The 27,914-nt window shown below is 37.0% G+C and overlaps 2 long non-coding RNA genes across 2 annotated transcripts; one reads left to right on the forward strand and one right to left on the reverse strand.

The window, feature by feature from the left end:
- Positions 1–999: 999 nt before the first annotated feature.
- Positions 1,000–18,035, reverse strand: LOC147653266 (uncharacterized). Its single transcript, XR_015287269.1, has 2 exons — positions 17,867–18,035; positions 1,000–2,362 (listed from the first exon to the last, which is right to left on the reverse strand). It is a non-coding gene; the product is annotated as an uncharacterized LOC147653266 (long non-coding RNA).
- Positions 18,036–18,148: 113 nt separating this feature from the next.
- LOC147653267 (uncharacterized) lies at positions 18,149–22,919 on the forward strand. Its single transcript, XR_015287268.1, has 4 exons — positions 18,149–20,702; positions 20,791–20,878; positions 21,952–22,141; positions 22,631–22,919. It is a non-coding gene; the product is annotated as an uncharacterized LOC147653267 (long non-coding RNA).
- The last annotated feature ends 4,995 nt before the right edge of the window (positions 22,920–27,914 follow it).

A 27,914-nucleotide genomic window follows, 5' to 3' on the forward strand; every position in this document is an offset into this window, starting at 1 on the left:
AGATGTTCTTTATCATCTTGAAAAAGATGGGAGATGCCAATTTCATGAAATTATGGCCAGATGCAAGAAACTATATAAATCCAAAATACCTTGATTAAAAGAAAAATTAGAAAACAGCAAAAAACTATAAAGTCTCTGCTTGTCTGGTAGTATCTGGTGACATACTAACTGAGTAAGAAATATATACATCTGAGAGGTTTGGGATCAGAAGAATGAAGGGGGTTTAAAGGGAATTATTAAAATTTGTCACATTTATATTACTGTGAGAGAACTTAACTCAGCCTTTGAAAGCATTTCAGTATTTGGCAAAAACCAGACCCTGAAATTGAGCAGTACATTCTCTTCTGTCATTCGGTGCCTCTCCAATTACCAAGCTTCAATCCACTTCTCAGAGGAGTAAGAAACATGAAAGACAGCTTTGTGAATGACTGATTAACATGGAAAAGATCATTTCTCCAAGATTATATTGTATTCCTAACAAGACCAAAAGTGTGCACTAAATTATTATTATGATAATTAACTTTGGCAGACTTTGTCTTATTGTTAAAAGCAGTAATAAGCTACCTTAAGAGGCAGAATAATTACACTTAACTGCTGTAATTAGTAAGTTAATTCGCAGGTAAAAATGATTCATAACAAAGGAATTATGCAACTGCTGCCATTTAAATTCTTACTGCAATGCCTTCATATAATTTAAATCAAACATTGTTGGTAGTTCTGAACCTTTACTTCAATAGGGCAAGAGAAAAAAAATAATCAGTTCAGGAGGAGACCATTTCATTTCTGTGTCAATGGATTGGAATGTCTGAAACTGAATATCAAAATATCCATATATAATCCAAATGAAGAAAAAGAAGGGAGAAGAGAGCAGAGTTTAATATTTGTACACACAGTATTTGTGATATTAGTCTGTTCTTTTTCCACCAGGTGACATTCTAAAATCTTTCTTCATTTTCATTATTTTTTGTATTGCAGGATGAAAAAAAAAAGACAACGAAATTTCAAAGAGATTTAATCTTCTGTTCTGTTTGCAGAGAATTTGTGCTTTCATATAATTTAAAGTGAATATCTTTAATTGCCTTTCTGATCTATTTTTCTGGTGACCTAGTTGTTGTTTCTGAAAGATCCTCAGAAAACCAAAACATGAGTAATTTCAGTCATGTTTTATAATAAATGCTTCATCACAGTAATAAAAATACATTGTATAAAATAATTCCTAGACTACTTGCATTTTACTACTGATACTCCTAGATGACTCCTAAATGACAGCACACAGCTCTCATGTCCTTAATACACAGGAAGTCATATAGGTTATCATTTTTCCTAGGATGAATACACAAATCCTATAAAAGGGCACTGAGGAACAGGAAAGGCCTTGACACTTTTACAAGCACTGCTCGGCAGCGGGTGAAACATTGGTGTGTTATCAACACTATTCTGGTCACAGCTTCAACAGAGGAAAGTAAGGACATGGGGAATATTTAGAAGGCATTTCAAAGAATTTTTGTGATGTTGTCTAGTAGCTGATTATATGATGGGGCCTCCTCAGCACATCACCTTTTTCCTCCTCCTCCTCCGATCGTAGTCCAAAATTTTCACCTTCAGGCCAGTGTGTGATGACTTCCAAGATCTCTGGGTGATGGGGGTTTCCTACTGAAGCTTCCTGAGTGATCAGCACATCAGCACCCACTTACCCCACATACCATCAGGGGCATGACATGTGGAAGGGACTTTCCCTTTGAAGATCCCACCCAAAACCGATAGTCAGGGTGCCAGAGGCAGCTGTGCTTCAGCACCCAGTCACTTCTGAGGAAGCTTGAACCCCTTCATAAGCTGCCAGGATCTCTTTGTCAGCTGGGGTGTAAAGGGCCTTGGATGCTTTGTATCTCCAAATTCAGAATCTCAGGGGTCATCCTCGAGTTTCTCTGGGTATTTTTGCCAAAAACACCTTGAAGGCCCATTCTCACTGTACAGCATATTTTTCAAATCTTGTCCTAAGCTGACTGGTCCAAGGGCTATTGTATGAACAATTTCTCATTTAATTTGTTCAAGAGCTTGTTGTTCAGGACTCCTGTTACAATCATCTCCCTTCCAGGTCACTTGACAGAGAGGGCTTACAGTATGACTGTAGCCTGGAATATGCATCCTCCAGAAACCCATAGTGCCTGAGAGCCTGTGTCTCTGTCTTGCTGGTTGGTGGGGACATCAGTGCATTGCAAGTGTTGTGGAGCCTCACCCTCTTCCAGGGCAGCCTGGGTCAGTCCATGGCAGACAGTGGGGCTGTGTTTCCACCCCTGGGGCAGTCAGTTCCAGCTGTACTGCACTCCCCTCCAGGTAAATGCAAACTGTGGCCAGCACTCTGCTGAGAACAGAATGGAGAAAAACACATTAACATTTGATGATGGCACGCTCTGTACAAACTTCCCCCACAATACTTTTCTTTCAACATTTTATCACTTTATCAGGGTGCTTTGGCTGTTCAGGAATGAACTTCCAAGCCTACAAAAGCTAGCCCAATTTCCTCCATGCCACTCATGGCTACCCATGCTCAAGGTAGATATCTGAATGACCTCCTGAGAAATCTCTGTCTTGACTCTAAGCCTGGCAGATGTAGGAAAAAGAACATGCTTTCCTTAACATCCAAAGGGAATTTAAAATTCTCAAAAGCTGTTGTAACAGGCTTCAAGGGAGAAAGGGGAATGAAAAGCTGGGGAGAAGCATCCTCCCCTGTTTCCCCCACTATTATTAATAGAATCTCAAAGGTAGTGCCCCAGATAAGGGTAGGAAAGCAACACTGAATGCACATCCCAGGTGGCCCTCATTGCCCTGGATATTACTGTGTCATGAGCTGAGATCTCACTATGCATCAACGAAGCAATCCTGATCCCTGCCTCTGCTCTGAAAAAGGTCACCACGATGGGCACACAGTGCAAACATGGAAACATACACAGGGTTAGGTACCACAGCCATCTGAACAGACCAAGCAACTTTATGGGCACAGCTCTGGATATAATGCAACAAACTCTTGGACAGAATTTGCTTCTGAGAATGGGGTTTTCTGTTCCCAATAAAGAAGTCCATATGCTGGGACCTAACACAGAATCACAGGAAGGTTCAGGGAACTCTTCTCCAGATCACATTGCTCTGAGTCCCATCCAACCTGGACTTGAATGCCTCCAGTGATACTCTGATTTTGTTGTCAATTCACCTCCACCACTGGACATAGGCAGTTTCCAGAAGAAACATAAAATTACCTCTGAGCCACAGGTACAGAATTTAACTAATGGAAAAAAAAAGATGCTGTATTATTTTTCTGGAACACCTTGTGTGCGTGTAAATCATAACACAATATTCATCTGTATTCACTCAGGTATTCTAAGCTTACTGTCCTCATTATAACATTAGCACTTAATTATAACAAGTTTCATCTCTAAAAACTCGTGCTTCTGGGGATCAGCCATACAAAAAAAAAACAATATTGTGCAGATAAAGACAGAAGCTTGATCATCAAAGTATTCAAATTGTGTCTTCTGCTCTCTTCCTCAGCTGAAAGACAAATTTTCTCAATGGCCTGATGTACCCTTTTCTAAGATTTATCATCAGTCTCTGGTACTCTACAATCCATTTGTGTTATTTTTATAACTGAATTCCCCAGTTAAGGCTCTGACTCTTCAGAATCTCAGCATATACATGAGGAAATGAGTACTTCATTCAGTTTCTATTTACAGGACCAGACAAGGAGGTTCCACACTAGTTTAAAAGGAACAGTCAAATGCTCAGTGTTCAACCCTACAAAAATCTAGCTTCCAGATCTTGTGATCCTATCTGAATCTATCACTGATAAGCAGTGCTACTGATATGATAATTCCTTTTATTTAAACTTCTTTTTTACCTCATTAAACATCCTTAAGAATCAATAAATACTTTGAGAGATAAAATAAACCAACTGTTACATGATAAATGAAGCAGGCTCTTATAAATATGATAAAAGTTTAAAAGCCATAAAGGGTTCTCTACAGGTGCTAATTTTACTACTTGAATGAAATTAATAAGACTCTCTATAAAACAGCAGGAGATCCTTAGATTACATGAGTAATCAGCAAGAAAATTTATTGTGGATTCATGAAGCACTAAGTGTTTGTGTAATGTATGCAAAAGTGGTACTTTATTCTCTGCAGTGAACAATTCTGAGTCCTTATAATAGAAAAATATTTAATAGCTTGAAAACTCTTGAGGCATAGTTTTAAAAAGTTGTTCAACTGTGATTAATTCAACTCATGACAAACTAGTAATGAAAGCTCTACTTTATTTTAATATTCAGTAAAAGTACTTATTAAAACAACTATTTAAGGTTAAACAATGGATACAGAGACAACTGAAAATCCAACCTGATATCTAGGAATGTAAGAGTAAGGAGAGTAAGGTTGACAAACTGGGTAGTGCATTAAACTGAAAAGTTAAACCAACTCTTCACCATGGCTGCTGTATGGATAATGTATTTATTTACATGCCTACTTGTTCCTGCAAACTTAGTGTTTTATGAACTATTTCAGGTGAAGAAGTTCCAGAAGTAGTCCCACAGAGGAAATTCAGTCACATTTGTGCTATCAAATTCTCAGTAAATTATGCTCTCCAAGGAAGCATATAGCCAAGCTTTAATAATTTTTTCAAAGATCTTTTGCTACAATGTACCATGGAATCATGAGTTTGTGTTCAATACTTTACATTTAATATTTATTGATTGCTGAAATTAATTGCTTTTGGTTTGTAGCTTGGGGTTTAATTAAGTAGACTAAAAGTGTCGATACACTGAGGCTGTTCAACTGACTGACAAATGAAACTAAATAATGCTTTCCCATGACTAGATATTAATGTTCTGTCAATGAAACAAGCAAGGGGAATGCATGGGTCAGGGAATTAGTAATAATAATAAAATACAGAGCCTTTAATGTTTAGATTAGCTGCTCAGCACAGATTAACTGTAGCCAAAATGACTGTAATCTAAGGACCCAAATTAATTCATGCTGCATTATGCATTATGGGAAAAATGAGATTACTGATAACAGAAAAGTGCTTAAAGACATCTCATGTCCTGAACAGAGGTGAGCAGACTCAGCCCAGCTTTAAAACTGTTTGAAAGGCACATGGCTGGGTCAGCACACTGCCAAAACAAAGTAAACACACGCTACAGGCAAGGCCACAATAGTAGCTGGAGTGTGAAAATGTGCTCCCCATTACCTTTGAGCTTAATTTGTGCCATATTCCACAGGCCTATATTTTGGGCAATGGCAACATACAGTGTGGATACATCTGTTCAGGAGAGGGTTTTGTACCAAGAAATTTGGGGACTGATCTACACCGTGTCCTTTGTAACTGCTCACCCCTTTACAGGACTCTAACCCAATAATCTAAATAGGTTCCTTTCTGTACTTACCGAGTAAAGAATATAAAAAGTAGGAAAACATGTATTTTTAGAGCTTTGGCACTCCTCAGGAATATTATGTTTAAGCTTATGCAAAGACAGACGCTGTGTTTGTTGAGGTCAATTGGTACATCTTCTTTGATAGCAACATAGCTTTGGGGAAGTGAGAAAATGTAGTCCAGAAGATGAATTAAAATCCAGTTTTCCTGCTTAAAGTACAAGTTGCATGTTAACAGATGTTATCAATTCTAATTTAGTAACATCTTAATATTTTTTCTTCTATGCAGGTTTTTCTAGTCATCATGTAAAAGTCTGGACACACACTGTTTCTGAGATGTAATTGGTTAACTCACTCTAAACCACAGACATTCACAAATTGTTCACCTTTGACTAAAAGCGTTAAAGTGAAACTTAATTTATCAGTATTGCAGGTTATCCATGAAGTTGCTGCCAATCTTTTTTGGGCATCAGTGTGATACTAGACCATCTTTTCTCAAGCTTTCAAGGCTTTCCCTTTCCTACATGCAAGGCAATTTGTCATTTATCAGCTTCCATACAAGCTCTCATGCCTTTGCCCTTATCAAAAGACAACATTCAGCTACGAATGTCCCCAAGACACTTAATTTTGAAAAAGCTGATGGACTTGGCTCTCAAAGTATCACAGTTTCACAGAATCATAGAATATGGTGAATTGGAAGGGACCCACAAGGATACTCGAGTCCACCTCCTGGCCCTGTCCAGCACCATCCCCAAGAGTCACACCTTGTGCCTGAGAGCGCTGTCCAAATGCTTCTGGAGCTCTGTTGGGCTTGGTGCTGTGACCACATCCCTGGGGAGCAGTTCCAGTGCCCAGCCTGGAAAGTTCTTCCTCTGGGTGAAGAACTTTTTCCTGGTACACAACCTAAACAAGCCCTGACACAACTTCAGGCCATTCCCTTGGGTCCTGTCACTGTCACCACAGAGATCAGTGCCTGCCCGTCCTCTTCCCTTGTGAAGAAGCTGTAACTGCAGGGAGGTCTCCTCTCTGACTCCTCTTCAGCTTGAGCAGACCAAGAGACCTCAGCCACTCCTCATATGGCTTCCCCTCAAGGCCCTTGCTCAGAACTTTACAAATCTTTTTTACCAAGGATTACTGGTTTTGTGACTCTTCTCTCAAAACACCTTTCCATGCTGAATATCTGCTTTTAAAATTACTTCAGCCCTTTTTCCCCCCTCCCTTTACACACCAGTACACATGCATGTAATCAATATGTGTATTTATAAATCTGTAGGTTTGCTGCATCTCATCTGATGCAGATCTTCTCTAATGCCCTCAGCCATTTTCTACCTGTCCATATGGGCAAATCAGCCTCACTAACACTTCAGTTTACTATTTAAGGGCAAATAATAATTTTGTGTTCTGGGCAAATAAAAGCAGATCATCTTCAATAGTAAAGCACCATGCTTGCATTGTATAACATTTATGGTGTTACACAGAAAGATAAGATTTAATAATTTGTAAAATATTTGTATTTTGGAGGAATATTTATGTTTTTCATATTCTCTGCAAATACAAATACAAGACATGAATCATGCCCTTTAACATATTTCTCTGAGTTTTCTGAGACTAGATCAGATGGAACATTTCATCAAAATCCTTGAAATCATGCAAACAAACATGAGCATCTGCATTTTAAATATAAACTGCTAAAGCTCCATGAAAACCTCAGTGCTGGCAGATTTGCTCTGACTCCTCTGGCAAAGCATGGGCTCATATTCTTTACCTTAAAAGCATTCTGCACAAGAGATGAATGTGAAATTTAGCTTTCATAGCTGACACACATATAGCAAAAAGCCTTACCATCATTAAATTTAATCCTGATAAAGAACACAGTAATTCCTATGCTACATTATTTATATATGATTTAAAGAGACTATTCACTAGACCCAAATTCAAATAATTACATCCACCTTTCATCTTTGAATCTTATTAATGTTATTTCAGCATCTCTGGAAGGGACTTCACCTAAAAACATTCAGAAACTTTTCATCCTGATAGGAAAGGAAGGAAGGCAAGGACTGTTCCATAATAAATTGTTCCATTGAAGGACAAAGCCCAAAATATATATGTAAAAGGAAGACATGGCCAGCTGTCTGCATTTTTTGGCTTTGTAGACTACTCAAGTTTTCAGCAATGTCACTGGGCAACATAGAAGTATTGCAAGGATCCCACTGTTTGAGCTCAGTCAGACTAGTAAATCTGGAAATTATATGCATACAGTGCTCCATCCAAAGTAGTCAGCCTGAAAAAATGCCTGGGATGATGAAAAAAAGAGACTGCCAAATAGTATGCACAGTGCCTCTGAGGAAGATAAAGATTTTTAAAGCAACAATAACCACAAAAGTATGCAGACAAAATCTGAATGGTCGCATAAAGTACGATCTGGAGTGGAATTTATAGTTTGGCAGAGTTGCAACTTCAGTATCTTCCTTTCTACATTTAACAATATATTCCTTCTATCATATATTGTTCCCTGCACTTGTCTAAATGATGTGGTCAAATTAGAAACAGCACAAGCTCTACAGAAAAGAAAACGGGCCTAAGGACTGAGGATTTTATAGGCAGCCCAAGATTCCAGTCTCCAAAATCCCCAAAGCAGCTTTGAAAACCTCAGCCTAAATGTTTAGCCCAGTTACTATCTGCTTTTCTTTCAAACTGCAAATCTCAGTTGTTCTCACAATTTCCTAAAGCTCACCGTGCTTATCCATGAAACATAAGCTGTGGTTAGGATGAAACCTTTGCCCTGCATTTTCTCCATGGATACAAACTGTCTATCAATATACTATAGCTCTGTTACCATTCCCCTCACATTGCATTTATCAACATCTGCACTTTAGGATTTAGGAGGCTTCAGAAACCATCTTTCTTAAGGATTTTCAGCAATGTAAAAAGCATTGTTAGTCCATTTCAAGTTTTTAATATGATGCAAAAGAATGTGAGGTGGTTGCAAATACAAAGCGCTGTGGAAATGAAGCAGGCGTTCTAGATAAAAGTACTTAAGATTAATTTAACATGCACAGGATTTCCCAATTAAAACTTTCACATTAGCACTGCATTTTAAACAGTTAATCTCCTAACGAGACATCCCCAGCAATAAGAAGTGAATTGCAGGACCGAATAAGGCCCTGAGGCCTGCATCTGGAAAAGGCTGTGCTTGGTAAATGTTGGATTTCTGCTGCTGTCACAAAATACTCAACGAAAGAGCTCCACTGCCACCTACTGCCAAGATGTCTTTTCCCACCAGAAACCACCACTAAAAGTGAGAAATCTTCTGTGCTTCTGCACAAAATGCTATCCGAAGAAAATTATGCAACTCCATTCTTCACTCACACAAATTTTACGCTTTTTTTAAAAAAAAACTCTAGTAGCTGGAAAGGCCGATTGTTTATTTTTCTGTGCCTTTTCTTCATAACATGGTAAAAGCCAAAGAATGCTGTGCTGAACAATATGGGATAGTCTGTGCAAAAATCTGGTTTTCCCTCTCTTATTCTGAGATCTCCGCTATCGTGCCTTTGAATCCCAGCTGAGCTGCAGTCATCTCTGCTAATGATACCCCCACTGGCTCATCCAAAAGATTTACACTGAGGTTGGCTTCTTCCCTTCCCTGAGGGGCCAAAGGCAATACCTCTGTGATGTGCCTGATCTCCAAGAGTCTAGATGTGAAGGAGTCTTGCACAGCATTGCTGTGGAGACACTGCCTTAATTGAAAATAAATTTTTACTGTGCTTTCCTTTCGGGGTCTTTTTTGGCAGCTAAATTGCAAATCAATTAACATTTCGAGAAGAGCTACTCTCTTGCCTTGTAGACATAGCCACTAACAATTGCTCGTGAAATAAATTTTTGGAAGCAGCAGAAAACAAAGGGAATTAATATTTCAGAACACAATGAAAGACTTTTGACAAATAGTGGAGCAGGGAGGAGAGAACATCAGGATTAATGAACATCAGCTGCGCTCTCTGTAAATTCTAGCTGACTTGAACAGCCATGGATCTAAGATTTGAGATACAGTACTCTATAACTAGGTGGGTTTTTTTTGCTCTTTGCCTTAATAGTACATGCAAATAACATTATAGGTGTATAGGTGAGAGAATCCCCATCCTCATGTTTATAGTTGTTTGGTAACATTAAAGCACAGCTTGACTCGAGCTGCTGCTAGGAAAATCACAGCATTTTGTATCATCTGCAAGCACCCTGGAGGGAAAAATATCTTCAATTCACTGTGTCAGTGGTGTCTCATACTGAAGTTGTATGCACACACTCAAGAAATGTGTGCCCTTCCTACACTACCATCAAAATAAGTACAAAACAAGCCAGATACCTTAATTGCATTTTTTAAGACAAGAATTTTTTTCCTCTTCTTCTTTTAGACAGGAGCTCCTGCAGGTAAAGATGTGGTGAAATTCACTTGTTTAATATCTGGGGAATAAAACTCCAGACATCCTGACACTATCTCCTCCTCTGCCTTCAGGCTTAACAATACTCCACATTTCAAGTACAAATTCAACTACAAAATTTGTGTATTTCCATTCTGTATTTTTTTAGATACATAATATCTCACAGCATCAAAGGATTTCTATGTTTAGGGCCTAGAAGAGAGCTGTTTCTTTTTAAAAGCACAAATACAGCACAATAATCCTTGAGAAAGCATAAATTTTCACACATTTGCACTTGAAAAGTGTCCTTTCACTTTTCATTTATCAAAAGAGTAGTTCTGAAGAATTAATTCCGTTAGAAATTACATTTTATCTGTTGCCCTGAAATTAAAATCTTGTATTTATCTGTTCATCATCTCACTTGCTTAAGGGTTTTTGCTGCAAATATATTCAGAATTTTTTGTCTCCATTATGGAACAGTGGCAAGAGGTAACAAAAAGCAAACAAATTTTGTTCTGTCTTCATGCAAATGTTACCTTTTCTTCCCACTGGAAATGCTTAAAACATCTTTCTTCCAGCAACAAACCCACAAGATAAATTTGATATGGCATACTACGTAGTGTTAACAGAAAAAAGTTGTACTTTTCTATTTCTTCTATCCACTGTGTTTAACTACATCTAATGGAATAGTTTCCATCAGGAATAAAAAACTTTTAGGTCATCTCTACAAAAGCCCTTCAGCCAGCAAAGTCAGTCTAAATAATTATATGTTTTTGTCCTGTGTTTTTACTCAAATCATAAGACAAGGTGAATACATAGCAAGAGAAGTCCAGAAAGAGCTTCAGGAAGACTAACCTGCCCCTCTACACTTTCAGTATCTGCTGTCTTGGGATTCATCCCTAGCTGGCCAGGCCATCACATACTTGGCCCAATTTGTCACTTTTTTCTATTACAGAAAGATGTGTCCACAAAACACTTCCGAGCAAAAGTGTAAAAGTCTCATGTCCATAACACAGCAGGCAGTCCTTAATCCAAAATCATTTTGCAAATGCAAAGCCAAAAATATTGAATTCCTTTCTGTATTTAGCTTCATAGAACTTCATAGGGGGTCTTTTACCTCTGCTCTTTTTTATTTCTTCTCCCCCAAACTGACTCTCTTGATAACCTTCATCTTTACACAAAGAAACATCCAAAAGTATTTGAGCAGAACCTTCTACAATGTTCAGCTTCCAGGGTAGGAAAAATAGACTATCCATTTTCAAAAGAAAATAGAGTAAATAGGAGGATCAATGGAGAGCTGAAAATAAAAAATCTATAGGAAAAATTATGAAGATGGTTTTGGCACGCAATCAGTTTCTAACAAACTATACATATTCTTTTTCATTATTATTGTTTGTGAAGAACCAATCCTACAATGCATTTCCTTTTGTAAGTAACTTTTTTTAGTACTGGAAAGGCAAAGAAAAAAGCCCAGAACCTCAGGTCCTGTAAATTATATGGCTTGAGGGCCCATAATAACACTGTTCTAATAGGAGGCACAATAAAGCAAAATCCTGATGCACTACAATGTAAACCCAGTATTTCTACTGTTTGCATTGAACTTGAGAATTCACTTAATGAGAAGCTTCATTAACACACAGCAGATATTTTGTTATACAGGTTAACAGAACAAAACTCTCACAGAGAGAAGAAACCTTTCAGAGCCCCAGTAGCACTTTCTGACAGAGACTGAGTGCCCAGCTTCCTGCTGATGAATGACAGGATGTCCAAATGACAACGCTGCAACTTCACTGAGCAAAATAAAGATACAACTCTCTGAATGACAAAGGTTAACCACATACAGAGACATGTCCAGGCTAACAAGAACGCCAGGTTACAAAGGCTTTAGCTGTAATTTTTCTCAGTTTTGGTTCACTATTAATAACCTGACCCCAACTACAGTAGTCATCACCATTGTCAACTGTTAGAACTGAATGTTCTGGATGACCAGCACCATTCTTTCACATCTTTCTCTGCTCACAAACTGTACTACTGATACCTTCAGGCAAAAGTTAATGAAATATATGCAAGATCTGCATACATAGTTACATCTCTTCTAACTAAGAATTTAAAGTTCTCTTTTATAAATCTTGGTGGCAAGCCCAGGTCATTTTAGGGCATGTCTTCCTGGAAAAAGTAGCATATCCTGCAAAAGTACAGAAAGAAATGAGATCTTTTATACATCATCTCTGTTCACTTGGAGACTCAGGTTGGTGTAGGCTTTTACAGATGCTCCAGTTCTGCCCACCTCAAAGCCAATTATCTCGCCTCCAGCTTGGTCCTTGGATAGAATAAGGATTGCAACAGGATTCTTACTCAGGCACTGATACTTCTTGAGAAATTTAATTTTAATGTTCCTTGTTGTTTATGCTTCAGCTGATTAAGTAAATTAAATAGCCAAAAATTGTTAGAAACCAGTTTAGTACAGAGTACCATCCTTCATTTTCTACTAGATGCTTTATTTTTCTCATTCATATTTTTCATGAGGATCCTAAAAGTAAAAAAAAAAAAAAAAAAAAAAAAAAAGAATAAAAAAATATACATTCAACTTTTATTATCAGCTAAAAAATGCAGTTCTGCATCTTAAAGGTTTTACAACCAGGCTTCTTTGGATTTTTTTCTCTGTGATGGTTAGGAAATAAATAAACACATTCAAGAGCTGGAAATTCTTCCTGATATACAATCTATTTTCAAAAAGAAGAACACAGCTCAATCCTAGACATAAAAATAGTTTTACAAAAGTAGTGACTTTAAGGAAAAGTGGTTAAGCTTAAACCACCCCAGTTTAAGGAAAAACACTTTTCTTTGGGTTTTTTAACTGTATTATGCACAGGGAGTTGCAATGAATTGTTCTTGACATTAAAGAGAAGATGATCAGTAAAATGTTCTGCACATCTTCCAGCTGCTGGCAATAACAGCACAAAGCAGTAAATACACTGCACATATTGACGTGGTCTTTGTGAATACCTGTCAAAAGTGGAACATACTTGAGATGAAGTCTCTGCTCCACAGTTCTTCCAGACACAAAGAAAACACAGGTTGAGATAAAGAAACAGAAATTCAAATGGTAATACTGCAGCTCAGAGAGATAGGATGCTGTTGAGCTGAGTGATACCTAGGAGCTGAGACAAAGTTAAACTGGTATTCCTTACCCACATGAAATGATTTTATATACTGATTGTGCCTTCAAAGTACCTGTGCCTGGCTTTACCTGTCATCTATGAAGCACTTCTGCTGAATATAAGTGACGCTCAGAGATCCATCTAATCCTCAACCACGTGAAAGAACAAGTTAGATTTTACTTTAATCCTCATTATTGTACATGATCAACTGTCTGAATTTGTTTTAAGATTTACAACTATGTGTAAGTACAATGAAGTTTATGTGCCTCTTACTTGGATAACCATTGGTGAATGGTGCGCTGGTTAGACATGGAACACTCATTTGTTTCCACGTGAAACAATTTGGTATCAAGTGAACCTCTTCATTTCTGAGTTGCTTTCTGCCACAGCTCGATCAATCTGCAGTGAAATTAGGCTGGAATTCTGCTAAGGTTTTGCAATTGATGACACAGGATTCCTTAGCTTTGGCAGAACGCTTTACCAAGCGTTTTCCCCAAGGAGGAAAGCTATGACTCTCCTTACTTGGCAGTTGAATTATCAAGCTCCTGGTTTAAAAATTTACAGTCAAGTGAAGAGGAAATTTATGAACAATGCAAACTGAAAGAGCGCTCAGGTTAAAAGAAATAGAAACAAAAAACCTTCACTGTTTAAACAAGAAAGGCATTCAGAAGCTCTGTAGAGATTTGTTGCCATCTAAAATAAAACTAAATATTTCAAAACCCCCAACACTATAAGGTTAAATAAGGTGCCTGAGAAACCTGCATATTAAGGTTGTTTAATGAACCAGCCTAGGATGATCTATCTTTCATCTAAAGAATATGAGTGCAAGCCCTTTCCACTTATGAACCTTTTGTGGGGTAGAGGCACAGGCACCTTTCTGAAAAGAGATTAACTATGGCCAGGACTGACTGAATACCTGAGAATGTAGGCTAAGCTCTTCATGTCTCATTCCTCCATCTTAAAAATATTTTATTATTCTTGAATTTCTTCTAGATAGTTTTCAGTCACTTTATTTGAGGCCTAAAAGGTCACTCTTTTCTCCTGTGCCATGCTGATGAATAAAGATTCAAGGTGCCAAGCCACATCTTTGGATTACCCAAAGCAGATGAAAGAGTTCCAAGTGTTGTGTTCTGGTTCTTATACAGAACAGGAAATTAAAGCAGGAATGTCCACCAAAAATAAGACAGTATTAAGAAATGTACTGTCAAGACAAAAACACTTGCTATATGAACCTGTCATTTTATACTTGACAATGGCAAAATGAGAGCTCAAGATGAAGAGAATTATATTGAGAAAAATATCTTTGCTTCGTCTTCTGTATTGAAACAGTCTTCAAGTTTTACTGAAGTAAACAAAAACTGAGAAAACAGTCCTTCATTTTGATAGAATCACAATTCTGAGAAGCTGCTGCAGTGGCCAGAGTGAACCTAAAGTATTCTTATTCCAGAAGGCAGAGCAGCAGCCAGAAGGACTCAGTGGTACTAGGGCAGAAGGGAACAATAGAGAACACATGGATGTTCCTTTGTCTAGAGAGCCTGAGTACAAATGAAGCTTCTTGCTCTTCTGTCAGGAACTTCTAGAACAGGAACCAGGCTATGACATTAGCTCCCTGATGGGGTGAATCCCCACCCCACAGGTCTTGAAGGACCAGGCACTCTACCCTGGCCATTGAACCTCCCTTCTTTCATTTAACTCATGACTTTCAGAATCTTCATACACACAACGTTTTTCACATCTCCTTGCTGTTCACAGGTTATACCTATTTTTAGAGTTGTTCATGTATGTCCAGGTCAGCAGTTGTTACAAGTAAGAAAACAAATTCTGTGCTGGAGGAGCAACAGAGTGTTTGTGCTCCAGTAAAACAAGCAGCCAGGCTCTGCATTACATAATCCAGGTGTCCAACACTCTAAAATTTGAGCAGTTTCTAAGTAATTGTATAGAAAAACTGTTAAGCACAATTAAATATCATTTCAATCCCATCAGATCCCCATATAATTCTCTTTAGGATTAATTTTAGACTTTTAAAAACATAATATTAAGTACAGATAGTGAAAAGGCATTAATTAGCTCCATTTGTTCATTTTATGAAGCTCTAAAGTGCAGCATTTTGCAAAAACGAGACACAATGAAGGATGTCGAAATGCATGAATTGGTATATTAAACATATTCCCATTGCTACCAACAGACTTTAAACAAAAGCTGAACACAATCCTAAACTAAAAGCAGCTATCAGGAAAAAGCTCTCACATTGTAACAAAGCCCTCACTTAAATTTCTGATATTTCCCTTCTTCCCTTGAATGCATTTATTTGTTCACCTACCAAATTCATTGTATCAGAAACATTTTAAGTCAGACAGACTCAGGTGCTAAGAAATACTTCAGAGAAAATCCATCCCAAATCTGCAGCTTCAAAAAAGTTCATTAAGAATATAGACATCTGAATACCATGATAAATGTTGCATTATAATTCTTAATTAATATTATATATTTTACCTATGGATTTGTTATTAATGTGGTAATCCTGTATCATATACCAGAATAGCACTAGAGCTCTGAAGTATATCTGGGGCCTCTTTTGCACCAACAGGTTTACTGGGAAGTAGCTGACCAGCTGAAATTGATACCTTTTTCCACTATTATACATAGGGTAAATTGTTTTCATATTCTGATCTTTTGGAAGGGGCAAAATCTTTTCTCACAACACTGTATGCACACAGCAATGTGAGGAAAGAAAACCACGGTGCTCTGCATCACACATAATTAATGCACATTTAATAAGGGAGTTACTATGTAGTGACAATCAATTATTAAAACACACATTAATTTCTGTCCTTTTCCACACGTTAATTAAATAACATCCTTTCAGAATTTGTGTTTCTAGTAATGCTTCTCAGTCTGAAAATCAGAACCGTTCTTGGGAACATGACTTGACTTCTGTTATGCTTTTCAGAGGGTCTTTTCCTCAAAGGCAGGAGGTGACAGATGCTGCTGCACATTGTTTTTCCATTGTCTCTAAACTTATCCACTTGCATGCATTTATGTGTCCTGAATCATCATGCAGTGGCATCACAATTCTGAGGAACTAAGATTCCACTGTATCTAGCCTCCCATTAATTAGTTCCCCTGTTTATATGATTTCCTTGTTAACTTTGCAGAAGGCTCTAGAATACCACAGTCTCATTAGGCAATATTAAAAATGCAGATAGAAGCCATCTCTTAATATAGCATCACAAATTAAATCAGCAGCACCACTAAGCATTTCCAAATATGCATTCAGTTATAGATGCATCATGATACATTTCTGACTTATTTCAGTCACTTTCCATAAACTTTGCAATGAACACATTTATTCTGACACAATTATGCATTGAAAAATACCAAAAGTGATGTGAGTAATGATATGGCCATGCAGCTGCATAAGAGCTTATGTTAGATGTCTTTGTGTGTATACTGAAAGCTTTTTGTGAGATTATGGTCCATCAGAACACAGTACAGAGAAAAAATAAGTTGCTATTCAATATATTATTAAAATTCAGACAGTCCAGAGATAATTGATTTGTATTAAAGACAAAAAAAGCACAAAAGCATAGACTGAAAGTAGTAGTAGAGAGGTGCTTTATGACTCAAATTTCATTGTAGTGGAAACTTTAGATAGGCAAACTATAATTTGCTAAGTCAATTTGCACTGTGATCAGGAAACTAGGGTATGGCAGCTAATAATAATTTCAAATATTTCTTTGAATAATGCCTGGTTTTATTTAATATACAAGCTTGTCTTTTTATGTCATACTATCTTCACATTTCAGATATGATCATTCTATTTAAAATAGCTTAATAAATATATTTATAGAAATTACAGACAAGTATTAGCTGTTACCACTGCATTAAAATGTGTAAACTTATTTTTAGGCTGATACATTTAAAATTAACAAGATATGTGTTTCCCATCAAAACAATTACAATTTCCTGTGTTGCTTAGATTAATTAATCCTGTAAATCTTTCATTGATAGTTTAGTAAATGTGTGCTTCATAATAGGTGTATTTAACTCCATTTTGCTCCGTTTTTTCAAACTAATGCAGTATCACCTAACATGAAGCTGAAAACATTTTTGTCCAGCAATTACTATCAAATGAAAATCAAATAAGATGCAAGCTTAGATCTTTGTGCAGCAAAATATGTCAACATCTATATGAATTTAATGTTAAACATGGAATGGGGTTTTTTTCTGTAAAGATCATTGTGGATGTTCACATGATTAAATCTAAGCAGGCCACCAAGTGGTAAACTGGACAAGGGCCCAAACATTTAAAGGAAAAATCAATCCTTTGAAAGCCACCAAGAAATCCAAGTAGAGAAAGCCAGGGTTCTCACTTACCAAGATTTAGGAGAACAGTCAAAAATGATTAACTGGAATCAATTTGCACATATTGTATGCACTGTATTTAGATCACACAAATTACTTCATATTAGCAAATCAATACTTCCATTCATTGCAAGTTCCAAGACTGATTATCCTATGCAACTCTGAAAAGTCCACAGAGCATTTTTATCCATTAATAATTCACATAAGGATAAAGGCATTCTCTAGGCATTTAGATTAAAACAGATACTTATAAATATACCTTTGATTAATATAAAAGCTAAACTAAGGAGCATTTGGGAACTTGTTTTGCAAACAGCCAAAGAAAAATTGCAGTATTGTATTTGCAGATTCCTATTCTGATACTGAACTATTCAGTATATTCCCTCATAGCAATCCCATCCCTTTGTAACCAGTGACTATTACAAATACCTTAGGTGAACAAAATTTGCTTATTTGGAAATGACCACCTGAGCTGCATAAAAAAATTTAAAAACCCCAGAAGTACCTGGTTCTTAGGTAAATAATCCAGATGGAAAAAGATAGCAACAGTTCCTTGCATAAAAATACATCCAAATGGGGCATGTAATATAACGACATATTGGCTGGGATGAGAATTGGAAAATACAGGTTTTAAAGAGAATGCTCTCAGCCAGAATATGGCCCTCAGTGCTAATACAGGTGGGTGCAAACTCATTCTGTTTTCTGGCAGAATTGTTCTCAGCTGAAAACTGTGAGATTGTATTACCAGAGAGCTGAGCTAACAAGCCCACTGAGAGCTAAAGCAAATGCCTGCATGTGCAGGTCTCTGCCTGTGTGGCTATTCAGCTTCCAGACCAGACCCCTCTCATCTCTTGCCTCCTGAGTGAATTGGCTCTCATTCTCGGGCAAGTCACTTCATCTTTGTTTCCCCTCCCACTTCCACATCTTTCCCACTCAGTGTAAAATCTCTGCAGAGCAATGCAGGCATGATTTCAGCTGGGTCTTCTAGATGCTTCTGTAATATGAACACCAGCAATAAATCGGGAGAGGATAATAGAAGTGTCAAGCGAGTCCTAAGTGCAGCAGCAGAGCTGTAATGTACTGTATGACACCCTACATCTAACACCATTCTTCAAGGACTTTGCACACTATGGTTTATTCCACTGCAATAATAAATGTATCCATGATGCATCTCCAAGTATTACCCAGCCTTAAAAATGAATCACAGTAATGTTACCTTCACTTCTCTCCAGCAAGAAGATAATACTTTTTTTGGATGTGATGCCATTCTGTATAGTTTTTGACAAACTGGAAATACTTTAGTGAAATAAGGCTGCACGGGGAGCACATGATTCATTTTGAGGCAGCAGCATATAAAAAGACTGTGCTGAAATAAGTGTGGCGATTCAATTCATACCTGTTTAGTTATGCTTGTTTTGCTTTTCTTAATGGTTCTAGATTCCTACAGACACTTCCTTTGCAGCTCCTCCCATTCCCCGTGATCAATAGTTTTTAAGAGGTTCTTGAGCTGCTGCAAGCTAAGCAGCAAATAACCAGCAAGTGTGTGTATAGCTGGCTCAGAGAAAGACTGGAGAGTAATTGATGTGTAATTTTTAATTCTCCATTAGGTCACTGGTGCTTTTTCAAAATTTGAGGAACTGCTGTTGGTGCTCTCTTTTCTCTCACAAATCAGTAAACCTGGGTACAGGTAATCCTGTGCTAGGCTACTGTGAAGAACATAAGTGAATCAGCACCATTTTCTATTCATGCTGTTGCTTTTTTTCTGGATGTTTGCTCAGGGCACATTACTCTTCATTCTATTTCAGCTGTTTGGGCTGACATAATGTTTCATGATTTTGTTAATCCATCTAAGTATCAAATGTTTTCCAAAAACCTCAATAAGTTCTGCCATGTAGCTGTTTCAATGTTATCTACTAATTTAGCAATGTTCAAAAACCACATATTTGTCAGTCTCAGTGTCTTCTTTATAAATCTGTGCCAACAGACATTGCAGTGAGCAGCATGTTTTGAGTCTGAATATCCTGTAGTTTTACCAGTATTTTCTATATCTTCCCAAGAAAATTTGGTGTGTTCCCTTAGTTCCCACTACTGTACAAAAATATCTTTCTCTTCCATACTACTGATCACATCTATTAATCCTCTTGGCAGAAGACTTTCTTTTTTCTATTGCTAATAATTTTTGAAGGCTAATATGTGATTTTTCTGAGCGTGATTCTTCGTCAGCTTTTGATCATTCTAATTGCCTTATTATAATCTGCTCTCCTACAGTGATAAAGGCTTTTAATGTTTCATGTGCTAGGAACGAAAGGGGGAAAAACGTGAGCAAAAATCTCTTTTTGTTCCTGGAATATTACCACCTCCACAGTTCATAACTATTAGGGGGAAGAATTCATTTTGGCCCTCTGTTGTGTCAAAGTTTCATCCTTTCAGTGGCCCCACTGTCTCTTTGTGATTTTGTTCACTTCAGCAGCAAAATGGATTGATCATTGCTGCTCCTTTTGCCACCTATTTCTACATGCTACTTTAACAGCCTAGAATAATGATTTGGATTCACTTCTTTAATTTTTCTATGAACTGTACATCTCATGTCTTTTTTTGATATAGTTTCTTGTATAATGAAAAAAACATATCATCATTACATTTGCCCAGGACGAGAATTTTATAATCTCAGTTTTAACGTCCTTTTCCTCATTACAAGGACACACAAAGTGGAGATTTAAAACATGACTGAACTTGTGTAGATTTATCCACCATTTTGTGTTCAGTCCTTTGAGAAGTTAGAAATGGCTCAAAATAATAGTCTCTACCACCCTCCACGTTATGCTGCCTTTGAATTTCAGACTTCAGAAGCATACACCAGAAGCTTACACCTAGTGCCACCAAATTCCTCATTAAAAATCTTTCCAGATATCTTCCAATAATTTTGTAGCCCACTTAATTCAAAAATGTTTTGACTTAACCTTGCATATTTTTAATCTTTTTTTTCTCCGTCGGTCGACCAAAATTGCTCATGGAAGCATGCTGGCTTCAATAAATATTTTCTCCAGAAGGACTCCTCAGGTGCACAGTGGAATCAGTGCTCAAAACAAAAGGCAAAGTAAAAAAAGAACAGAGAGTCCAAGTTCATTAATTCCCAGGAGATTATCCTAATTTAAATTAGAGAAATAGTCTACCAATAGTCCCGTGAATATTTATTTTTAATAACTAACTCCAACAGTAGGAGAAAGAGCAAGATAACAGCATTGACTTTACAGTACTGCAGCAGAAGTGTTCAGTGCTTGGCAGGAAGCCTGGGTTCCAGTTATTCTTTTTGTTTGCAGCCTAGAGCACGTAATTAGAAGGTAATGGGAACAGTTCTTCCTTACTGACTCTTGTTGAAATTTTACAAGTCTGAAGAAGGGACATGACTCCATGACTTTTGTATCCCAGGATATGGAAGATATCTTCTGGATATTTGCTTCACTCAGTCACCTCTTTGTAAAGCTCCTATTTTGGAAATCTTTTCTGCTGTAGACAGGTAAATGCTTCATTTAGACAAGGGTGATCCAAATGCTACATGGTCTGGTGGCTACAGCATCTGCCTAGGAGACTTGTATTCAATTATCAGTTTCAGAAAAAAGAGCAAGAAGAAATTATTTGAAACCTTTCTTCAACATCTCCTGTGTCTTAGAAAACTAGGTAGCTATGGAGTACAGTGGCATAGCAAGGCTATGCTGTACTGGGGGAAAGGAAGGTCTACTAACAAGGTCTACTTCCAAAAATGGTAATCTCACATCTTTTCTTGTAGAACAAAACCAGTGAAGAAACCTGGAAGGTTTTTATTTTTGAATTTGTGCAAATTGTTCAGTCACATAATTATGCTCAGACTGAAAATTCCAGTGCATTTTGAAATTTTGTTGTCATAGTATTCCTATTTTAGCTCTTCCTGTTTCATCACATTAAAGAAAGAGCTTTCTTTACATTTAATTGTATAATAATTAATTATTATTATTATGAGCCAAAGGAAAGTAAATTCACATTGAATTTGGCAGTCCAAACACAAAAATTTCATTGTTCTCACTAAAATTATTTTGCAAGTCTACTTAATTAAATAGTACAGACCTGTACGAACATTTTTAAACTGATCTGCAACAAATTTCTTGTGATTTAGCTTAAGTAAGAAATCTACTTATGGTAAATCAATACAAGCTTTTTGTAAAACCATTTAGGTTTATATGAGGGCTTCAGGATTGTTACTAAGTTAATTAATTTAAGTGTGACTTCAGTTAAACAGATGCTGCTTTTGTGTGAAGGCCTAAAGGTGTTGCCTACACAGTGTTGCATCTGCACTGACTCCATACCTATTTTTAATGTTTATTAGATTTTTAATCTTGTTGATGTTATGGCCTTCTTCTGAAAGGGCAAAACACCCACTTTATTTATATATTCTGTGACCTATCCCTTGCTCAAAAACAACTGCCTGCTGGTAATCCCTTAGCTGTCTCTGATCAAATCCCAAAATAAACTGATTCAGGTGGCAACCAAACTGCTTAGCCACCTTACCCGTTAGGATGAGGAGTAGTGTTTGTTCAAAGAATGCTTTCCTTCCAGGCTACAAGTAGAAAACAAACACCCTTCTAATGGAAGGCCTAGTGGCAGCTTTAAGTACCACAAGTCACAATTAAGTGATCTTGGAGGTGCACAGGCAGAGCTGTGATGGGATTACAAGCCAGAAGCTGTTCACACTTAGAGAAAATCACACCTTGTTGGATTCTGCAGGACACAGCATGAAAATGACCAGGTAAATTACGTACTCTTAATATATTGTGGTATAATCAGAATGGTGATGGACATCAGGCAGCCCAGGCAGGCAACACACTGTTTCATAAATCTACACTTTCTTTTAGTGTTCAGTCACCCTAAAACCAGAGAAGAGTGTGTTATGTCCTACCTACTAATTAATAGAAGAATGGGGTTCTTCTGGTGCCAAAGACTCTGGATTCTGGCCCACACATACATTTATTTCTAATTTCTTTTACTGGGTTGCTCCCTAGCATGACATTTTCCCAACACAAAAGTGAATCTCTCTTTTGTAATTTTACAAGATACTAGGTATGACTTTAAAAGCTTAAAAAAAAACAACCTCTACAAAGACTAGCTACTACTGCATTTCTGGGGAGTTTCCTTCCCTAACTTCTCATGAGTGTGTGGAGGGGTTTAGGATTTTCAATGAAAGTAATACAGTATCAGAATTACTTGGAAACAGTTCTGTTTTGATTTTTCCCTTTAGAAAAGACAGTGATCATGAAACCACGACCTTCAAAACCCTGGGACCTCAAATCTGTGGAACAAACTTCAACCAAAATGAACTGAATGCCTCCAGGCACATTTTCCTGAAATTAAATTACATTGTCATGACATATAAGCAGATTCATTGAACGACTGCTGTGATATTTCCAGGTACATCCTCATTATCATCACATTTTTCTGTGCAACAGCATGGAATAATGCATAGGAATAAACAGTCTTCTAACACTAAGTTAAATTCAGAGAATAAATATAAGAATATATTTCTACTATGGCAGCTGTGGTTTTGTGAGAAAACTAAAATGCTCCTCTCTTACATCTTTAATAATAGATAGCCATGGAGCCAGCTATGCAGACAGGGGTGGGGGGGGTGAGGGGGAGGGAAGAAAAAAAAAACAATAGAAAAATTAAAAAATATAAAAAGAAAAAAAAAAACTGAAGAAAAAGAACAGTAGCAATTGATCCACAGCTATTCCATATATTATGCATTAAGAAATACCTTCATATTTTAAGGAATGTATTCTAAGTAATAACCATTTATACACAACTGTAAATGTATGCAATACATTACAAAAGCCTAAAGACATGTTCTTTTGTCTGGGTTGCTTACCAGCTACCAGTTATAAATATTCTAATGAGGCTCTCATACCTCTAATGTCAGTGTGGTACCAGAGTGCCTTTCTATTAGTGCATTAAGCTACATGACTAGCATTTTTCTGTCTTTCTGTCCCCAGGTGGAAAATTGCATGTATTTAAAAATAATTAATATTTTATTTTTTATCTACAATGTGCATGCACTTCCACTAGCAAATGCAGACAGAATAATATCTATCACATTTTACTGTATTGAATTTAAAGTACTAGACAAGCCTGCTGTATTTAAAATAAGTATGCTTATATGCTGAAACTGTGGAGAACAACAGCTAGGAATGTCTTGTGGAATATGCTTCATGCCCTTAGCAGCAAATAATTTTCATTATGCCTGTTCCAGAGTAACCAGTGATGAGAATTTTGGATGGATTTTCAGAAAGGCAGTGTTGGCCTAACTTTGCTTCAACTGGGAGTTTTATGACACGCGGTAACGGGAGCAGGGCTGGGCCACTGCTTCGTGCGTCTGCAAACCCCAGGCTCTGAAGCGAGTGTGAGAGCACAGCAGAGAGCCCAGAAGTCCCTGACTGGCTGCTCAGAGACCTAATTAATCTGCCCCAGTTCCATCCCAATCTGATGCAGTTCTCTGTTTGCCTCCGTATGTGCGGACTGCAAATTTCTTCCCGCTACGCCAAATGTAGTCACCAACAGAAACCGGGTGTTTCCAGCTGGCAGCTACAATTAACTTTACCAATTTCCAGTTTATGGATGGAAACTGGAACGTTTCAAACTGCAAAGCATTTACATGACTTCCCACTAAGGTTGGACCAGAGCATCTGTGAGTTACCCAGTGAAGTTCTGTGGCTGCATTTTATTGTTTTGTGTATTACACTCACTATGCGTGAGGCTACTTTCTTATTAAAATCCCTTACTCCCCCTTTTATTTCCAAGGCATAACCATCTAAAGATTTCAAACCTCAAATACATATTTTATTTAGGTTTAATAGGAAAATTTTGATACACCAAAATGCTTTTTCTGCTGGGGACATGACATAAACAGCATTTTACTAAAGATGCTTATAACTTAAATTTGGGTTAGAGCTGTACAACTTTTTTTACATTGCAAGGAAAACATGGAAACACGTATTTGAAAGATCAGTGCAGTCTGAAAAACCTGTGCAGTTGTCAAAACCATGGGTCCTTCCAGTGTACTTCTAGCATTTGCTTGGAAACTCAGTCCCAAGAACAGACTATACAACTCAGAGGTGAGGGAAATGTTACACTGTTACATTGGAAACTACTACTCAAATAACCTACCTGAGTTCCTATAAATGGTGAATTCAAAATTCATTCCTGCCTAATTGTTTACGCAGATCTCTCCTTTTTTTTTTTCCTTTTTCAAAAACAGAGGAAAAAGTTCTTCAGAGCAAAGTATCACAAACTCAGCAGCAGGAAGATGTGAAAGCTCCATTAACAAGAAGGAGTTTTTAAAAGAGTGATCTGAATTGTGCAGCAGCATGACACTGGGAGTGCATGGCATTACTGCAGTGGGGTACACAACCCTGCACTGGAGTACACACTCTCACAGCCACATCCCTAAAACCAGCAAGCCATTTCAAATTATCTCTCTAGAGTCTCACTTCACTAATTTATGTTTCTATAGCTTAGAATGACAAAGTTCTTAACTGTACTTCTCCTTCACACACCAAGACATGTTCACAGAACTATATTTTTAATTTTTAATATCAAAATGTGTGTTACTGTCATTCAAATAGCTTTATTGTTACGATATTATCATGACTAGCACTTCCAGAGCACTTCTGACCTCAGAAAAACTGATGAGGCAGGTTTTCCTATGGAAGTTTATCTTCACTTCCTCTTATATCTATACCACCATAAAGTCATCTACTGTCTCATGGCTTCCTTTTTTACCCCACTGTGCTCCACAGCACCTTTACAAGCATCCCTGTGGCTTTTCCATCAGCCAGCAGACAGCACATGTAGTCACCAGACAATTATTTTCACACTGCTTGACCTGCTGCCTGCAACCATCCAGAGCATAAAACAGCTGAGCTGTTTCTGGATTTTCCTTAGAGCACAGGGAGGAAAAACATGTGGCTTTTTCCTATTTTGTCACTGCTTTGGGTTTTCATGAAACTTGCAGTTTCAAGACTCCTGCCTTAGATCTAAACTAGCTGAAGGTGAACAGCTGGTTCAAAAGCTAGTGGGGAGGGATTAGCAGGTGAGCGATCAGACAGCCTTCACCTCTGCACTGAATAAGAGAAGAGGTGTTCTGAGTCTAGGTGTGAAAAGTGCAATCATATTTTGGCAGAATCCTCAACAGGTAGAAGTAACAAACTCCTCAAGAGTATGATTTTGTCTTTTTGTAGGGTATAATGACCTTCTAACTGTGCTAACATCACTGGACCTGACCCAAATCCTGATGAAGAAAAAGGACATTTTTAACTGAACTTAAATAAATTTGAACATTATCAATCCTCAGTTAACTGTGTATAAGTGCCTATCATACCCTGATTAAAAACAGGGGTATGCAGATCACCTCCGTACTGCCAAGTGCAGCAAGAACACACCAAGAAGACCACACCCTAACATTGTTTAATCACTTTATAACCAACTTAAATATTATTTTCTCTCTCATATTGACCATCTTTAATTAAAAGACAAATCTTTGCACATATTTCAATCACACAGCATCAGCAAATTTAACTGACATTCGGTTACAGATATGTTTGAATTCCAAAGTTATTTAAATCTGGTGGCAAATAGGGATGATATTCTAGAAAATAAATGTCATAAAAATGTATGAAGACAGTACATTTGATTATAGGTCAGAGAAAATATTTAATCTGAGGTTTTTTTACTTGTATTCACTAACCCAAAAACTCCAGGACAATAAAAGTAGGAAGGGGGAAAAAACAAAGATTGCTTGTATGCTTAAAATACAATCCTTTGGTGATCAGTTTGGTGACCAAATAGCTAAAAATACAAGTGCAAAGGCATATAATAAATTTTAAAATCCATATTTTTATTAATAAGAAATCTCAAAAACTCTTATTCAATAACCAATTCTTAATACAATTTTTAGACACAGCAGATTATTTAAACCATGTTTCAATCAGAATACTTCTGTTTTAAAAGATAAAGCAAAACTTTCAACCTCAGTTCAATTCCTTCATGAATTTTTATTTTTTTTAATTGTAGTGTATTTTTTGAATTAGACTCCAAAAACTACAATAATTAAAGCCATATGTAGAGCAGGAATGTCTCGTTTTTCATGTTATATTACTTCTTCAGCAGTATTATAAGTTCAGCCTGCCTGATGTGAGTCTAATTCTCTATTCAGTCTTGGGCTAAGTCCCACTGGAAAAGTGGGATATTGTGATTATTAAAAAAAAGATGAGAAAGAAGAGACTAAAGGCTCCCTGCTAATGAGCAAGAGAGAAAGAAATGTGCCAATCTACAGTCTAGTGTGTCTAAACTGAACTGCCAAACAATAAACAACAATTCTTCGTTAGAGAGAGATATTTTTTGATGTTCATAGATAATAAGTGAAGAATGAACCGAAATAATGATAAGAGAAAAAAAAAATATAGAATAAGAATAAGAATAAGAATAAGAATAAGAATAAGAATAAGAATAAGAATAAGAATAAGAATAAGAATAAATTTGGAATTTATACTGCTTGATTACTTCTTTTACAACCTTTGACTGAACAAATGAAATTCAGACCTCAGGTACATTCACTAAATATTTGAAAAGACAGATGAATAATGAAGGTCTAGTAAGATACTGCTAATTTTATTAATTTTAAACCTACTTAGCTGATTTCTGAATTCTGCTTCAGTGAGAGGGAATGTTGTTGTGCTGTAGAGTGGGATGCAACAAGAGCATTGAACTGATCAAAAAGATTGACAATTGTGCAGACAAAACATTTAGAAATGATGGTTTTTCAAAGTTGTTTGGGGTAGTCAGGGTCTTTAAAGTCCAGGAACTCTCACTTACACCAGAATCTTAATTGCATGCAAGTTAGAAAAAGCACAATGATGATGAAGAAAAATGTATTTGAAGACTATCTACAATCAAAATTCTCTAAAGACTGATGCTACATCATCAGGTAAAATATTTCTCTTACAATGTTATTGAACACACAGCATCTTATCAGCAGATCTCTGCACATTCTATGAAGGAGGAAAAATTTCTAGATGGAGAAAGTCACAGTGAGAAAACAAATGGAATGGCTATAATTAACCAGTATATTCATATGTCAGAGGTAACAGTAGTAAATGTTGTTTTAAAATCCACATTTTTGCAAAACATTATTTTTTAATTGAAGAGGAGATTAGTGCTGCTTGACAGAATTATCACAAGGATTGGTGGAATTTAGACATAACCTTATTTATTAGATGACTGCAAAAAAACCCCTAAAGTACTTGAGTACTTAGGGGAAAAAAAGAGCATTTTTACCTTGTTTCACACAAATACAGACAGACTAATGGGTGATTCAAGGAAGGTCTCTCAGTCTTTGCATCATCTGCACATCGGTGATATTTATTCCAGACCACTGGCAAGCTCTGGTATACCGTCTGGCCATCCCTGACTAAGAGCACGAGACCTGTGACTGCTTGGTGATTACTCATCACTCATTTAGCCACTCTTCA

Source organism: Cyanistes caeruleus, chromosome 5 (genome assembly GCF_971803275.1).
Source record: "Cyanistes caeruleus chromosome 5, bCyaCae1.hap1.1, whole genome shotgun sequence".
Lineage (NCBI taxonomy): Eukaryota > Metazoa > Chordata > Aves > Passeriformes > Paridae > Cyanistes > Cyanistes caeruleus.